Source organism: Leguminivora glycinivorella, chromosome 7 (assembly GCF_023078275.1).
Source record: "Leguminivora glycinivorella isolate SPB_JAAS2020 chromosome 7, LegGlyc_1.1, whole genome shotgun sequence".
Lineage (NCBI taxonomy): Eukaryota > Metazoa > Arthropoda > Insecta > Lepidoptera > Tortricidae > Leguminivora > Leguminivora glycinivorella.
In genome coordinates, this window is record NC_062977.1 from 3471437 (window position 1) to 3477377 (window position 5941).

At 37.5% G+C, this 5941-nt stretch overlaps 1 long non-coding RNA gene across 1 annotated transcript; it reads left to right on the forward strand.

Annotated features, from left to right (window-relative positions):
- Positions 1–361: 361 nt before the first annotated feature.
- LOC125228144 lies at positions 362–3527 on the forward strand. The gene is made up of 4 exons (XR_007177254.1): positions 362–909; positions 1371–1508; positions 1970–2112; positions 2851–3527. It is a non-coding gene; the product is annotated as an uncharacterized LOC125228144 (long non-coding RNA).
- Positions 3528–5941: the final 2414 nt, after the last annotated feature.

A 5941-nucleotide genomic window follows, 5' to 3' on the forward strand; every position in this document is an offset into this window, starting at 1 on the left:
TATCATTTAATATGTTATCTTTTATTCGAGATACCGTTAGTACAAACTCCGTGTTAAAAAAAATTGAATAAATATGAAAAAATTAAAAGTATCAAAACTATTTGTCAGTTATTTCTTAATTGCATTGCATGCATATTTTACGTAAATGAATACTTCTTTAAATATACTTACTAATAAATGAGACTAATTACTAGGAAATCAAATCAAAATAGGCAATTTCGTATTAAATACCACACAAATAAATGAAATAAATACCTCGTTCTCAAAGTATTGCTTTTATACAAAATAGCGATATTTTTATACAATTTATATTGTAGCGAAAACGAAAAAGTAGTGGTAAAACATTTAAGTTGGTAACCCTGACGCCCCTTGTGACGCCACGAACAGCCGCACGCACACCAGTCCGCCATCTTTCTTACCTTTTTGATTGTTGACTTCATGACTTGTAAATTTTGTAATTAGTTTTTGCCGACGTCCACCGTGCCGTTTTTTAAGTAATTTTTGGTATTTTACAAATTGTGTTACTTTAGTGGACACGTGGAGACATGGACGCTGACTGTTGGAAGAATTCGTCAATTCAGACTGGCGCAAAGAGCTATCAGGGGTCGATGCCAGGAATTTCATTGCGAGACAGAATTCGAAATGAGGATATTCGCCAACGCAATAAAGTTACCGACATTGCAAAAAGGATTAACTCAAGTGGGAATGGACCGGCTATATTTTTCGCAGAGATGACGATCAATGGGGTCGCCTAGTATTGCTGTGGAGACCTAGCCTGGGTGGCCGAGGTGGCGGGAAACCACGAGCAGATGGTCGGATGACATCAAAAAAGGGCAGGGCCCACCTGGCACAGAACCGTCACATATAGAACGGAGTGGAAACCCACGGAATGCAGACCAGGATTATATAGTAAGTATTTTGTTTCTTAAGTTTTGTATGGATTCTTTGAATGAAATGAGTTCTATCGAGTTAACTGCACTTTGCGTTAGGCGTCCATGTGTTTTATTCTTAGTGCCAGGCAGGCAAGCATGGGATGGCCTAATGTTTTATCATTTATCGCACGACCATGCTTGCCTGCCAGTTCTGGTTATTTATTGATTTAGGTCGAGTTTGTTTGTTTGGTTTAGTTTTTAGTTATTTAAAAATAAAATGCCCTAGGTATGCTGATCTAGGCCTAATCAAGCCAGCAGCAGCGGGACATGTTGCCCGCTCTAACGTTATCCTGTTAATTAGATTATATGAGATAGATTAGATAGAATAAATTTTATGGTATGAGGAGAAAACCATTCAAATCTAATTGAAACTAACTACTTCTACTTGTGTAAATATATTAATGATGCTGATTTATTCAACTAATTTTATATTTTCAGCTTTAGGTATGAGTTTGTTACTTTTGCTCATAATAACATGGAGTATGTCACAGCTGCTCCACGGGCTGCATTGAGGGGCAACAGGAGCGAAAATGTTAAAATGGAAAGGAGCTCCCCCTTTCAATTAGGGAATCTTAGGTGATATACTATTGTTCTTTATTTGCATACCATATAATTTTTACAATATGTACATATTTGGACCCTGAAAAGGGTATAGCAAAAATCTCTTACTAGTTTGTGTTATTAACTAGATTTATAGTATAAAAATTGAGGTTCCACTCTCAACTGTTTCCTCCTCTAAAACTTAATCAATCAGGATGAAATTTGAGGATTTGAATAATAATGAAATAATCTGTGTTGTACCGTTTGGTTTTTTTGGCTAATTGTTGACCCATTTTGACTATCCTACGACAGTCCGACACATATAAATGATATATCATATATAAATGATAATAAATATAATAATCTGTGTTGAAAAAACCAGGGAGGAAATAGTCGAGAGCTTTTGTATGGAGAATTAACCCCTGCTGTAGTAAATCGCCCGTTTCTGCTGAAGTAATTATGGATTGAATAACACTGACTCTCTTTTCTCTTTTTAGGATATGCTAAGGCAAACAGAAGGAGGCAAGGAACGGGACGGGACTGCATCAATTGCTGTCTGGAACCAATCTTGTGGGATGACTTCTGGACAGGGAAAAAACAATTTCATCATCTACCCTAATACTGACGAATGTTCTAAAACGTAAGTACTTATGAACCTTTCATAAAGGGCAATGTCCATCTTTTATTACAAGCTTTTATTCAACTTGCCTTGTTAGTGTGTTAGTTTGGGTCAAAACGTAGAAGCTAAATTTGACCCACTTCCCGGTTTCCGATTGAGCTGAAATTTTGCATGCATATGTAAATCATGTGACAATGCAATATTATGGTATCATGGCGCTAATCTGATGATGGAGCAGAAAGGTGGTCATAGGAACTTTGTTATGAAACGTCGTATCCCCATTGAGTAAAAGGGGTTTTTAGAAACATCTCGGAGAGCAGTAGACAACTGTTGAAAGAAAGGTACAGTCGGCGATAAAAAAGCTTGTGCCAAAAATGACGTTTTTGCAAAAGACTTATTCATATGCGTTTAGTACAAATTGATTTAAAATACTCTAAGAACAAATTAAATTATTTTCATAGAAAATATTTTAACTTGAACTTGAACTTGTGGAGGTCGAACCATACTGTTCTACCTCAGGGATGGCAGAGGGCGCCACGAGCCTTCGGGAATGTTATATACTTGGAAATTTCGACCCTTGCCTTCGTGCACCGATGGCCGAGTGGTTCAGGCATTCGCCCGGTAAGCGGAGTACGCTGGTTCGATTCCAGCTCGGAACACTGGAGGCCTTGGTCACTTTTTCTTTGTATATGACATTTATTTAATGTTGATTTAAGATAATATATCTAAAGGTTTTCTAACATTTTATAAATTTTACAGGTGCTGTAAGGCAGACATTTCCAAATGTAACGGAGGAAAGTTTCGAGACATGTAATGGTTTCAACACGCTGCTGAGACCCAACTCAAGAGACGTCAGTTTGTACTGTTTAGTCCATTCTCTATTGGGCATGCTTGTATTGAGAGGTATATATATTGGAGTACAGACATGGTGTTTGGTATGAGTATTATATACATCCTCTTGAGTCAAATAGGACCGGTAGCCACTTTGAACTCCGTGTCCGAAAGGGTCAAAGTATGGAGCTCCCGGTACTCAGAAAAAAATTCTGGCCTATTAGTTTTGAACTTTCGAGTCAAGTTTGGTGTCATTTTTATGTAAACTATTCGTTTCGTTTTTAAATTGAAGAAGATTAAAAATCACAGTAATATTATAAAGGCAAAAGTTTGTGAGCATACTGTGTTTGTTACTTCCTCACGCCACGCCCAAGTGCCTTAACAAATATTATTTATAAAATTAAGTATGGAGGAAGTACGATATACCCTAAGTTAACACGTCACTTCTTCTTGATCGTGGGTAACACTCGGGGCGCAGTATAATGATTATTAAAAATCTTTATGCTGTCCCCTATGCTGCGATGGCGATCGTTGCAGTACTTTCAATATTTTTTTTACATCAAATATTAGAATCATCAAAGATTACTAATAAAATAGGCTTTTTAGAAATATTTTTAAAAATCATGATTAGTATAAAAATACGGAAATGAGGATTTGTTTGCATTTCGTGGCTACTAAAAATTCATTTAAATTATTAAATATTGTGCTATATTTTGCTATGGAACCCTAAAAAAGTAGTTACATAAAAATGACACTAAAATTGACTCAAAAGCTCAAACTAATCGGCCAGAATTTTTTCTGAGCAGCAGGAGCTCCATACTTTGACCCCCTCTCCCCCTTCGGACACGGAGTTCAAAGTGGCTACCGGTCTTGTTTGACTCGGGAGGACGTGTATAATACCCATACTAAACGCCAATGCTCTACTCAAAAATTCACCTTTTCCCAATAGAGAACGGACTATGTTAGACAGTGCATGTTGTTACACGGTAAATTTTTCTAGAAGACCAAATTTATAAGTTCCTTAGTTATTCTATTTTTAACTAAATAAGTTCTTGTACTATAAGCAGTGATCGGAATAGGCAGAGTAGATATATTTATTTTTAAACGAAATGACTTCCTTGCGATAGTATTTTTTCAGTACAGATGGTGTTTTTTTTACGCACTAGTGCGAGAAGTGGTTCATTATACGCCAGGTCGAAACTTCGGAGGCTCATCTGTACTGAAAAACGTCGTACGATACACGTGCGAAAAGGAAATTCGTAACTCGTGTCGATTTAAAACACTCCCTTCGGTCGTGTTTTAATTTATCGCTACTCGTTTCGAACTTCCTTTTTACGCACTTGTATCGTAATGTACTATTTTGCCATATTGGAATCTTTCGCTTGCTCGAGTATCAATATTGGCACGTGCAGTTAAACAATAACTTTGCCCCTTGTAAAACAATTAACTATTTTTTCAGTACAGATGGTGGTTTTTTTACGCACTAGTGCGAGAAGTGGTTCATTATATGCCAGGTCGAAACTTCGGACTCCGAAGTTTCGTTCGAGGCTCATCTGTACTGAAAAACGTCGTAAGATACAAGTGCGAAAAGGAAATTCGTAACTCGTGTCGATTTAAAACACTCCCTTCGGTCGTGTTTTAATTTATCGCCACTCGTTTCGATCTTCCTTTTTTACGCACTTGTATCATAATATACTATTTTAACAGCCTATATTGTGTCCCACAGCTGGGCAAAGGCCTCCCCTAGCACACTCAACGAAGCCTACCTCCTAATTCGTGTATAAGCACAGAATATATAATAGTACAAGTACAGAAGGCCCACTGCTTTGATGTTCACGACATGCCGCCTTTTTAAATGCCTACAAAATTCTAACAAAGAAACGAGCCGCACGTGCGCGACGCCCGGCGATAGGGTTCCCTACGGATTAAAACGATTTAATACTCAGATAAAATGTTATACTATTATATTCAAGTCGTGGGTAATTTCTAGGTATAAATATATAGTATTTATAAATTTTTGTTTAAGTTCCAATATCACAAGCCTTATTGAATCTTTTCGGGGCCTTAATCAATAGTAGATCTGTGTAAACATGTCCCATGGTATTTATTTTATTCATGATATCTATTTAACTAAGCATTATTAGCCATTCCACACGCGGACATCGCATATGAACCTTAAAAAAAACTCGCGACGTAAAGTAACATTAGAAAGTGCGAACGTGCGTTCCGTGAGAACGCGCGCCACCCCTGATTAGGCCGCGAACTCGCGGCCGCCGGCATGTACTTGTAGCGCGGCGATAGAATCGCGGAGTGAGCCGCCCTTGGTATAAGCGAATTTTGGTATAATTGTAGGGAATGGTGTCTTAATCCACATTCTCAAAGTACTCGGGGGTTTGGGTGGAGATAACGGGTAGAGGGGGGGTGGAAAAAGTCCCTTTTTTTTTTAGTTTTTCGTGAATACTTCTTAAACTGTGCCACGTAGCAAAAATAGTTTCAAGACACAAGTAATCTTCAGAAAATTCTCTACAAAAAAAATATGTTCACTTTTTATCTGGGATCATGAAATATGGAGAGGAAAAGATGGACAGAGAAGATTTTTTTTTATAATGCAAGTGTGAATGTTTTTACATTGTGCGTAACTCGGGAAGTATGAATATTACTAACTCGACTCTTTAAATCGCTCCAGCAAGCCAACTTACTCTCGTTAGTACAATGTACTATTATTGTCCGTCTTTTCCCCTCCATACCACCATTACCACCCCGACCCAAGAGTACTTTGAGTATGTGAATTAAGACACCATTCTCTACAACTATGCCAAAATTCGCTTATACACGAATTATTTCCCCCGACAGGCAGTTAAAAGTTGGGCGTGCTACCCTGTTTTCCGCCACTCGTCACGGTTTTTAAATTTCTTTCACGGTTTTTTATTTATCTGTTTAAAAGTTAGTGGACTTAGTTTAACAACAAGTGGGATTAGTTTAACAACGTTTTTTTTTATATTTTATTTTCGAGTTAGGT